Source organism: Strigops habroptila, chromosome 9, assembly GCF_004027225.2.
Source record: "Strigops habroptila isolate Jane chromosome 9, bStrHab1.2.pri, whole genome shotgun sequence".
NCBI lineage: Eukaryota > Metazoa > Chordata > Aves > Psittaciformes > Psittacidae > Strigops > Strigops habroptila.
This window is the reverse complement of record NC_044285.2, coordinates 8,090,631-8,102,411: the sequence shown is the minus strand read 5'-3', so window position 1 is coordinate 8,102,411 and position 11,781 is coordinate 8,090,631. Positions and strand designations below refer to the sequence as shown.

The window sequence follows — 11,781 nt, the reverse complement described above, 5'->3', positions numbered from 1 at the left end:
CGTGGTGAAGCTGCCTCTGGCCTAGAGTCCATGATACATGGTGGCTGTGGAGCACACAGATGCATGAGGAATAGGCAGCAGCTCTCTACCTGAGTGCTGCCTTCCCACCCGCACTGCCCTCCCCTTGAGCCTCAAGCTATAGCAGCAGACACTGAAGGAGGGTAACACTTGAGCAGCAGCTCTCTGGGCTGGGAAGCTAGTTTTTCCTGGCAGGGGGAAGGCTGCTTTAGCATTTGCTGCCTCCTGCGAGCAACCTCAAAGGTGGCTCTGGAGAGTTCTTGGCTCCCATGTGTGGTGCATTAGGCCAGCGCTGCTAACCCAGCCCAGCTGGGTCTGCCTCGGGTGGCCTGACACGATTACCCCAATTTCTTTATTAGAAGATCTATCCTGGGCTTATATGGTGCTATTTCTTGGAGGGTTTTTCCTGGTTGTAAATGTTTCTGTTTGGTGGTCAGTGCTGGCTGGACCTAGCAGAGAATCAGTGGCAAGGAGGGAGGGAGGAAATAGCCATCGTTAATCACTGGGAGAGAGTTCAGCCTCCAGAGGTGGAACTGGAGATTGCTATATGTATTTTATCAATCCTTTGGGAGCTGTTGAGCTGCAGGCCTCAAATTAAAGCTATCCTTAATCACTCCACAAGCCATTGGGGTAGGGGGATAGGACAGCAGCCTTCTATTTTCTAACGCTGGGCACTTTGGGAAGTGCAGGCTTACCGTAAATTACCAACAAAACAAAACTTGGTTTCTTGAAGCACCCTTCCAGGAGGCTGTGTCTGCAACAGAGAGCACTTGCAAAGAGGAAATAAACATGAATACATGCCTGAGAAACTGCAGATGTTTTGGCTGCTGTCTGAGGTCAGCATTGCTGAAGTGGATGCTATTGCTTTCTCCAGCACTGAAAGCTTCTGCAAAGGGGAAAGGTGAGTTTTTGTCCTCAGACTATGCCTCACCAGCCTGGGGTCCATGGGTGCAGTCAGCCCTGATTAGGCTTTTCTCTGTCCCTCTGTAGCACACAGCCCCTGAGCAGAGCTTTGTGGGCACAGGCTTTGCCAAGGTCTCTGCCCTGTTTCCCATGCCAAAGGCAGGTTTTGTGTTGCTGGAACAGAACTTTCGAAGCATATAAAATGCTGTTCAATCGTTCTCAAAACCAGGAACACAAAAGAGAGAAAAGGCTGATACTGAGAGCTTGCTGATCTTCAAAGCCAGGCAGTTCTTGCTCTCTGACTTAGTCAAGCAATGAGGCTTTGGGCACTGTCTATGCCGAGCAAGGCGTAGCTCCCTTCAGCAGTGGGAAGGTCAGAATTAACAGCCTCCATGGCCTTTGTTCTTAACCTGTAGCAATCTGTGAGAGGCTTGGTCTGGCTGGAAAGCTGCTCATGGAAAAGGACCTGAGGGTACTGACTGACAGCCACTGAACATGAGCAGCTTGTGCCCAGGCAGCCACAAAGGCCCATGGCATCCTGGCCTGTATCAGAAATAGTGTGTCCAGCAGGGCCAGGGCAGTGATTGTCCCCCTGTATTGCCACTGGTGAGGCTGCACCTCAAATCCTCTGTTCAGTTTTGGGCCCCTTACTGCAAGAGAGACATTGAGGTGCTGGAGAGTGTACGAAGAAGGGCAACAAATGTGGTGCAGGGCTTGGAGCACAAGTGTGATGAGGAACGGCTGATGGAACTGGGGGGTTTAGTCTGGAGAAAAGGAGGCTGGGGGGGACCTTATCCCTCTCTACAACTACCTGAAAGGAGGCTGTAGTGAGATGGGGGTCAGTCTCTTCTCCCAAAGAACAAGTGATAGGCCAAGAGGTAACAGCCTCAAGCTGTGCCTGGGGAGGTTTAGATTGGATATTAGGAAAAATGTCTTCACCGAAAGGGTTGTCAAGTATTGGAACAGGCTGCCCAGGACAGTGGTGGAATCACCATCCCTGGAAGTGTTCACAAACCGTGTAGGTGATGAGGTTTTGTGGTGGTCTTGGCAGTCCTGGGCTAAAAGTTGGACTTAATGATCTTAAAGGTCTTTTTCAACTTAGTCGATTCTATGATTCTTATAGAAGCTGAAACTGTTTTCTCATCACCTAGAACACAAATTCCTGCTCTCAGCCTGCATAGGAACAGGCCCTTTTTTAAAAGCCCTTAGCCAGTTACTGCAAACAATCCTGGATTTTGCAACTCGGGTGCTTTTGCTCAGTTCTGTGTGGCCTGTTCTCTGAGTTCTCTTTGGCCTGAGAGGGAAGGCAGAAGGACATCATGCAGGTTTCCTGGTGGAGAGGATGGTTTGTATTTGAGTTTGTATTGATGGTTTGTACTGAGGCTGTTATTTTCCTTTGAGAACTTGGTGGCTTCAGGCCAAACCTATACCCATACTCCTTGCAGAAGTCTCATCAGGCAGGCTGGTGGGTTATATTTTGCTGGTAACTACTGAAAAGATAGCACCTAGTGTTACCTTCCCCTGAGTCTGCATACTGGGGAGGAAGTTGGAGAGCAGTCAGAGTGGGGCAAGTTCCTGCTCCTCAAAGGCAATTTCAGCACAGGATTCTTCTGTTCAGGAGGGTGATACACAAAAGCCAGATCCTTTCCCCCTCCAGGGAGGAGGGAAGTGTATCAAGATGACCTTTCCCTGGTGCAATGCAGTCCAGCAGCTCTTCCTAAAAGCCTCCAGGAGCAGAAACAAATGGAAGGATCTGTCGCAGTCTAAAACACCAGCATCTACGCCATTGTTTAAGCCACCATGTTAGAAAAGAAATGAAGGTTTTCTTTGTGCCAAGTTGATGCTAGCACACCTCTCCAGTGAAGGAGAGAAAACAAGTCTTAACAAAACCACTTTCCAGCTTCACAGATACAGCTTTCCTCTACCTGCCCTACAAAGTATCTTCCCCAGCTGATAGCCCTCCCTGTCTGCGGGAGTTTTGGGGATTGGCGCTCCCCAGGCAGAGCCCTGCTGATGTGTTTTGTGATACACTGTGAACCGTTCAGAACTGCACGCTTTCTCACATAACAGGGAGCTGCTGTTTGCTGCTCCTCCTGGCTGGCTCCAAGCAGCCAAAGGCTTCAACGTGCAGCGCCAGGAGAGGCCATTGGAGCCACAGGCTACGCTGCTTCCTGCTCTCTGGAAACCTGGAGGAGGAGAGATGCTTTTGCTCCCAAATACAGCCCTGAGCTTCTTAGAGCAGAGAGCCCTCCTCTGGTGCAGGGAGCACCCTGTGGTGTCCCTCAATCCCTGGGCTGGCTCAGGGAGGGAAGGAGTTTGGCTCCCTGTGGGCTCATTCCCTGTCCTGGAGGATAAGGTGTCTCCGGCAGCATCAGTCACTTTGCTTTTGTTCTGTTCATGTTCTCATGCTTGTGCTGGAAGGGATCTGCCTCTTTGAAGGAATTTTTTGGGGTAGTGCCTGGGGTTTCTTGCAAGTGCTGCCTCTTCCTGCTGTGCTCAGCTGCCTGCAGAGGATGCAGCGTGGGGAGCTCTGCCCATGGCAGCACAGGGACCCACAGAAAATGATGTGGTTGAGGTCACCAGTGATAGGAGTGGACTAGGCCCCTTACTTTTGTTTTGAGGGCATATTCTTCCTCTCTTTTGTGAAATCACCCCCGTGTTTTGAAATAACCAGTGTGTTGGAAGGACACAGGACAGGCAGAAGGCAACACTTGAATCTCTGCAAAGGTAAGAATGGGTATAAAAGAAGGGGTGCTACTGAGAAACTTGAGTTCAGGGTAAAACTGCTCCAGAAGCTTTGCTGATCATACCTGATCCTTAACACCAAGCCCTCAAAAAGCAAAGCCAGGAATTTGTGAGCGGAGTACCAAGTGCTGACAGCAGGAAACCCCTTCAGGTAGTTCCAGCTACTGCTTTGCTGTCAAGGCTGCTTTTCACAAACGGATCTTTGGGAGGGGTATAAAATCCTTTGGCAGGACTTCATAGGCAATGCTGGGAGACCCAGGGGCATTCCTCAATTGAAATATGAAGGATTATTCAGAAACATTAAAATGAAGCTTCTTTAAAACCTAGGCAAGGCAATAAAGCCTTTATGCAGTGTACACAAGGCTTTAAGACTTGCCATCACAGCTTACTCCAGAAACAGGACAGTGTGCTGCCAGGAGCTGGCCCTTTCCCTGGCCACCACAAACATCCAATCTCATAATGAACCGAGGTAGAAGTTTAGGGGAAGATTTTACAGCTATCAATGTGCAGCTTAAGCTGGTCTCTGCTGGAGATGGAGGTGAGAGCTGGTGTTTGAGGCTGATCATCTTGTGCCTAAGGGCTGCTGTCCCTCTTGAGCATCGGGGCAGAGGGAAGCTGGAGATGTCAGGGAGCAAGGCATGGACCGGAGCTGCTGCTGGGAAGAGCGATGTCAGGGGTGAGCGTGTGTGCTGCTGGCCTGCTTTGTGCTCTCTTTCATCGATCAAAGTAATTATGCCCATTATATCTCTCCTTTCAGGTTTTACCCTCCCAAACATTATTCCACAGCATTAAACCTGTGGGGGAAGCGAATTATTGGGGAAACTAACTAGATATAATCCAGGTTTAATGGGCACATAGAGAAAGCACACCGGGTTGGGAGTGTGGCTCAGCCAGCGTCCTGCTTCTGCAGGCAAATAGAAATTTATCTTGATGTGTGTGTATATATATATCTAGCTTCGTGATCTGTGAGCTCTTAATAATTGGTTTGGTGACCCGCCGGCAGTGCTCGCTCTCTGTAGAGCTTTACCCAGTCCCCAGTTAATATAATGGGTCACAAATCCCATTTACTTTCGAATTCTGAGTAATCCTTTTGTTAATGTCTCCTATTGCTTTTCTGGAAGCACTGGAGGAAATCGGAGCCATGTGCTAATCAGTAAATCTGGTTGTGTGTGTTTGTAAGCTGCTGCCCTGCCCTGCCTGCCTTTTCCAAACGACCAGGGCAGCCCATTTGTGTCAGATCCAACATACCCCTCTGCAAAACAACTATTGTTTCCCAAGCCATGGTACTAGCAAACAGCACAGGCTGGATGAGCTTGCGGAAGGCAGTGGAGAGTCAAGTGATAAAGGGTTTGGAGGGGGAGGCTGGGTATCGGGGTGTCTGTGCCATGTGTGGAGGGGCAGTGATTGCTGGAGGTAGCACCCATAGGGACCCACTTTTCTGCTCCTGCTCCATTAGCACTCAGCTCTATGTCCAGTCTTGTCCTCTGTGCAGAGGTACGGGATGTGGTGCAGAATGGATGCTGCCTGTCCCAGACCTTTCTGGATATCATATCCCTTAACTTTCTGTCTGGAAACAGGATGGTGGTGAGCTGTGGCTGTCTTGCCTGCTCTCTCCTGCTTTTGTGGGTATCAGAGCCCTTTCGAAGGGGCAAGAAGCTGCCAGATGACCAGCCCCTAAGGCGAACGCAGGTATACATACCCCTACTGAAGGGAGGGAGAGCATCAGCCTCCCAAATTGCCTGAAGATCTGTAAACCTCTCCACATCACCTGCTGTTGGTGCTAACCCAAAGGCTACAAGTGGCTTGCAGGGACCGTGTTCCTGCTGCAATGGTTGCCCACAGATTGAACTGGGCGGGGAACTCCAGTAGTGTTTCCAAGCGCCAGAATATGAGTCATGAAGCTGGTGTTTCTTGCTTATTTTTCTTTCCTGATCATCTGCAGGGTTTCAGTCTCCTGCACAGCTGACGAGCCTTACCTTTCGCTCCTTCTCCTCGTGCTTCTATTTGTCTCCCTATTTTTAGCCTGTCTGTGGCATTCTTCACACAATGCCTGTGTGCACCGCTTTGATCAGAGCTGCTGACAATGATGACAACATGACCTTGAAGGTAACAGCGTGCAGTGAAGCAAGATGTGTTGTATTTAGTTAGCTTGCTGTGGCTGGGCATCACGTTTGCAACCCAGGCAGGCACACAGCATCACCTCCCCTCCCTCCTATACTGTTTTCCCTAACAGATCCCACCAGGATTTGGGCTATTGGACACCAAAACCCTCTCCCTGGCCCAGAGTAAGGAGCACAGGGGGGAACTTCCCATCTCTGGGAGCCTGATGTGCAGATGTCGCTGGCTCTACTTTGAGAGCTAAATTCCCCTGAGGATGGAGGTGGATGTCACTTGCTGCCGGTGAAACAGCTCGGTGCTAGGCACTAGATGGCAGGCAGTGACTGGGAAATCCCATCCGTGGAGCTTTGCTTTCCCTTTCCCTTTAAAATCACCTCCTGCTACAGCTCTCACACACTCCAGCGTGGGAGCCTGCAGCATGGAGTCAGGATCAGTGATTTTTAACCGCTGTGCCCAAGCTTGGTGCCTTGCGCGGTGAAGGATCCCAGCGGTTGGCAGAGGGTCATCTTTGCTCCACGGAGGCTTGACGAGTAACTGGAGGCTCAAAGGAGTCTCTAAGACAGAGAAAAGAGGCAGGGAGCAGGCAGGCAGCATTGAGGATGGAGGGTGGATGGGGGGACGCTGAGGGATGCCCAGCGTGCTCTGCAGGGCGATGGGGGTGCAGAACGGGTGATTTGAGGGTTTATTTCCTCAAAAGAGAGCATAAAGTGGGTTTACCTAGAAAAGAGTATGTATCTCCCTCCCTACCTCAGTGATGCAGCATGGGCTCCCATGCACTGTTATGGGGCAGGAGTGGCAAAATCCATCATTTTATCTTCCCTTATCAGCCAGGGGTCTAAAGTTAAAGGTGTCCCTGAGCCCTGCTCTGTGCTGCTCCCACCGCTATGAAGCTCAGGGTGAGGCAGCCCCTGTGGTGCTGAGTACCTGGTTGTCTTCTCCTCAGGCACCGGTGCAGAGCCACAGCCTCTCTGCCACGCTCTGGGTGTTGTAGGTCCCCTGTAAGCACCTTTCCAACAAAGAGGGGATTATCTATAGCTTGTTAGAGTCCTTGCGGGGAGGGAGAATAAGGCTCTTTGCTCTGCAACGTTCTCTTCCCTGGGATTACAAGATAATGCATATGAAACGACATTAGCTCAGCCAGGTTTATGGATTATTTGAAAATCAAATTCTTTTAATCTCATCCACCATCTGGCACCAACGTAACAGCCAGCAGCCAGCTCACTGCTGCTTCCACCCTGACTGCGCCAGAGCAACTGGAGCATCGGAGCCGGTGAGAGGACACCAGCATCCCTGTCCACCACTGTGCATCCCAGCACCAGCACCCTTGTCCTGATTCCCAAGACAGCGAGGAGGTAACATGTCACAGAGGCTCTCCCTGGTGTGCACTGGGAATGAATGAACAGGCTGGGAACATCTCACTGCTTATGCCTGCGTGACCATGAGTCTCAAAGCCAGCAGTCAGAGTGGTCCCCAGGTCTCAGATAAAGGATAAAATCCAAGTAGGGGACCTGCCAATCTCACTAACATGACTTGCAGTGATCTCCTGGCTGGGCATGGAGGGATGAGGGCACAGGAGCTCCTTGCAGGATGCCGGTGCAGAGCTTTTTCCAAGGAGGGTGTGTTTTCCCTTGAAGATTAAGGCTGCTGTCAGGGTGCATCTGGGCCCTGTAATGGGGCTGGAGGCTCCTGTGGGTACCAGGGAGCCAGTGACAAATCACATTGTTTGCGGGGGCTAATGTGAGCAGGTACAATGCCCCAAAGGAGCAGGGCAGGGCAGAAGAGCATGTCGGGGATGGAGCATGGAGCCCTTGAGCAGGATCCCTGTCAGCAGCACGGTGAGGGCAGCCTGGCTCACAGGTCAGGGAGCAGACAGGGACCACTGCAGGAAGCTGGAGGCACCAGGACTGGAGACATGTGAGTGTGCAAGAAGCATGTGCTGAGCACTGTTGTCGCCGCTCTGTAGGTGCAGTTAGGACTTCCCTGGGGAGAGGACAAGGTTGAGTGACATCCCATCCTTCTCCCAAGGATAAGCCAACCCCTCAGCTGATTTTTCAGATGTGAAGCCAGCTGTGCTACAGAGCTGCTCGGTTCTTGTGTTTTTGGATTCTTTGCTGAGCCTCAGTAGTATCATCCATCGCCTTTTGTCTCCTCCGGAACGCTTCTGCACCTACTACCAAGGAGCGCTATAATCTCAGTGCCCATATAACATGACTAAAAAGCCTTATGGGATAATAGGTCATGGTTATACAATTTAGTTCAAGTAGAGAAAAGGCCTTTATAGCTATGAATACATGAATACTTAAAATATATATATAACATTGGTTAACATCAGGACTTATAAGCATAATATGTATATAGCACTGGGTTAACAGCCTGTTCCTTGCCTCCTTGTAGCTGTTCTGCCTGTCAGCTCTGTCCCAGAGGCTCTTCATGGCTGGAGTCACAATCAGCACCATTTTTGCTGAGCTCTAGGTATGGAGAGCAGCTGTTCCAGGCAGAGGGAGATCTGGGGTTGTTCTTTGGTGGCGATCGGGATGCAAGAGGTGAGGATGCGGCACATCTGCCCGCAGGTAAGGAATTGCACACGGAGCAAGGTGGGGAGCTGATGTACCATGCACCATGATTTGTGTGCCCTGAAGACAGTCACATGCAAGAGGAAAAACAAGAAGAAAGATGAATAGCTTTAAAGCAAAGAAAGTGTCATTTCTGAGGTAATTAATTACTAATTATATACTCGCAGCATTGTCTATATCATTAACATTACTTGGGGTTTCCATATGTTGTGGTTTTAATTAAACAAATCCTTAGATATTTTTTTTCTTCTTCTTTGTAACACAAATTCATTTTTTATTAATGCCAAGGAATAAATTGTGTAATTAGTGAATATTACTTTGTCAGTTCTGGAAGGGTTATTTCCAGGTTGTTTGTATGCAGTGGCTAAAGAATCGTTATGAAAGAACCAGTAATGGTTATGAAAGAACCATTTCAAGACAATGGCACAGGGTGCCCAGAGAAGCTGTGGCTGCCCCATCCCTGGCAGTCTTCAAAGCCAGGTTGGACACAGGGGCTTGGAGCAACCTGCTCTAGTGGAAGGTGTCCCTGCCTGTGGCAGGGGGTGGACTTCAATGAGCTTTAAGGTCCCTTCCAACCCAAACCATTCTGGGATTCTATGAAATGTTGTTTGATACCAAGAGTCCCTGGAAGTAGCTGTCTGTGGCTGGGTCTGCTGGTTGAGGAGGGAATTTGGCAGTGCTGGGACACAGCCAGCAAGAAGGAGGAAAAAACCTCTGCCAGGGCTGGCTGGAGGAGGCTGTCCAACACCGGTGGGTATCCTCTTGCTGACTTGCATGCCTGTGGGTAAATGTGTTTCATTTTGATGCAGAAATGCCCTGTAGAAGGCATCCTGTGACCCTCCAGAAAGGAAGCAGTAGTGAAGCTGTGGCTGCTTCCATGTGCTCCCCCTGGCACAGTTGAGGGAGAAGCCCCAGGATGGGATTTTCAAGCATGCACCATCACAGTCATCATTGCAGGGGGCTAAGGGCTCATAGGAACGACATATCTCCCCCTGCCCCATCATGTGTAGGGTACCCAGCTGATTCCAGGCAGGAAGATGGGAATTTAGTATGCATCTACTGATAGGGTCTTAATAGAGCTGCACTTATTATTCGGAAAAGAAAGAATCAGGATTACAGGCTTATGAGGGATTAGCAAGCATGAATGCGTATTTCTGCATATACTGCTCCTTTTGTAAACCCATTGTGCCATTAAGCTGATATAGAGTTATACCATTACTAGCATGACATCAGTGTATCAGATAGTCTTGATTATAAACCCCAGCAGCTGTACTAAAGAAAACAGAGCTTTCCCACCGGCCTGCTGATCCTCTCCTATTTGTAGCTTGTGGTTTGGCTGAGAAGCCACCTTGATTTCCAGACAGCATCACCATCAAGAGGACAGGCACCTTGTGAGCATTGGCCCACCTCCTAGGGCCTGTCAGTGGCCAAACTGAGGCTTTAAATGCTTCAGCTGCCTTCTCCTGAGGGGTCTTAAGCAGCAGAAGGAAAGCAGATGCATGAGCATCCTCAAGTGTCTGTGCACTCACTTATAGTGGTGGAGAGAGATCTCGGACTGCTCAGAGGAGCTTATGCATATATATGTGGATATATGTGTAGAGATCTTTCAGTGTGGCTGAAACTCTGCGTTTAGCTGAAGTACAAAAAGATCCTCATAAAGGTGGTGTGTCTGTTGACTTCAGGTACTGCATGTCCTCAAGGGCAGTAGCTGTGAGGTGTCTGCTCTTGTGTGTGAGCTACCTGGAAGTTTTAAATCTATACAAACGTAGGCAGCTTCAAGAGCCTGCCTGTATTTCATAGTCTGCAAGTCTTGACCCCATGTGGCTGCTGGCCACATGGTCAACATGGGTAACCTCAGCAAACCAAAGCCTATGGCTGTAGGCTAAGTGGGAAACTGCGATGGAGGAGCAGGGAATTGAGTGCTTGTGAAACATCAGAGCCTCTGTGTGTGAGTGCAAGTTTTGATTTTTACTAAATATTTTTCTCCTTAATTTAAACCACTGTTTGTTTTGTTGGTTTTTTCTTTTTTCTAGGGAAATGCAATATGAAGAGCCCATGTGTTTCTAACTAAATGGCAGCCTGTGCTTAGTAAACAATCCGGGTCCAGTTTGGATGGGATCCCCGCACTGACGTTTCTGGAAATCAAATAACAATCAAGCTAAAGGCAACTTGTTCCTGGAGCTTCCCAGAGCTCTTTGCTGCCAGAGTCAAGGGGAGTGAGAGTCCTCGGAGCATGTGGGTCTGCAGGCAGCTTGTGTGACAGTGGGAGATCCCTGTGCCGGCTCCTTTCCCTGCTCTCTGTCAATTGACTGTCACTGTATAGGGCAGCATTCCAGGAACAATCCCAGCTCCATTTTTGGGCTCCCCTTAGCACTGTTGCTCTCCTGCCTCTTCATTTCCCTTTGGGGGTGATTTCAGCAAGGAAATGTGGCTTTCCCTGCCTCAGTGGTCCACAAATGCTAGATGCACCCACATAGGCACATCCCACTTCCACTCAGGGATGGAGAGCATTCCTCCTATGGCAGGCAGAATGGGCAACCTGCTGCTGCTGGGTTTTCTGATCCCTCAGGCAGCCGCTTCTGTTTTGCTTCCTCTTCTTGCTGCAGGTTCCTTCCCCTCCCATTCTCTTATCTCCTGCAATACCACTTGCATTGCTAACACTGAATACTTTGGACTTGAACTGGACCAGTTGCCTATTTATCCTGTCCTGGTGCTTTGAATGCTTAATCCGTTTTGAGTGTGAGGTTCCAAAATCACTTGGAATATTTGGAAAATGGTATCTATTTTTTCCCTCTCCATTGGAGTGGTTTTTTTCTTTTTCTAACTGATTTTTCATGTCCATGTTTAAGATTTCTTTTGGCCGTAATTTCTTTCTGTGATGTAAGTGCACTGACAAACCTGACCCTATGTTGCAAAGCTGTTCTGCATGAATGAAGCAGGTAGGTCAAGCAATCTTCCTCTCTGCTTCCTTCCTCTGAAGTAAAACAAATGACCCTACAACCACAAACCCGGTGCATAGAACCTCATGCAAGAGACCCTACAATAACAAACCAACGTGCGCATATCCCACTGCTGATGAGCACTGACATGGTTTCGAATGTACTGATGCTCCTGCTGATGTGTCCTTTCTGAGGGCATCAGCGTCAGCAGTCCTTTTAGCTGTGAAACCAGGAGGATGACTCATGAACTACACAGATGCAAGTGGTGTCAGTACCTCGATGGTCCATCGGGTTTCTGACCTGCGTCAGCAAAATTGGGGGTGAGGAAGGAAATGGGAATGACAACCCAACCTGTGAGTGGGAGAGGGCAGTGATATGGAAAATAAAGCTCCCTCTGAGCCTGTGCGCCCACAACTTACCAGACACATGCAGCAGGGAGATGCACCTTCAGGCATGGACTGTTATTGTCATTTATAGATATTAGA

General features: G+C 49.4%; 1 long non-coding RNA gene across 1 annotated transcript; it reads left to right on the top strand.

The window, feature by feature from the left end:
- Positions 1 to 7,561: 7,561 nt before the first annotated feature.
- LOC115612871 lies at positions 7,562 to 8,440 on the top strand. The gene is made up of 2 exons (XR_003993188.1): positions 7,562 to 7,698; positions 8,257 to 8,440. It is a non-coding gene; the product is annotated as an uncharacterized LOC115612871 (long non-coding RNA).
- The last annotated feature ends 3,341 nt before the right edge of the window (positions 8,441 to 11,781 follow it).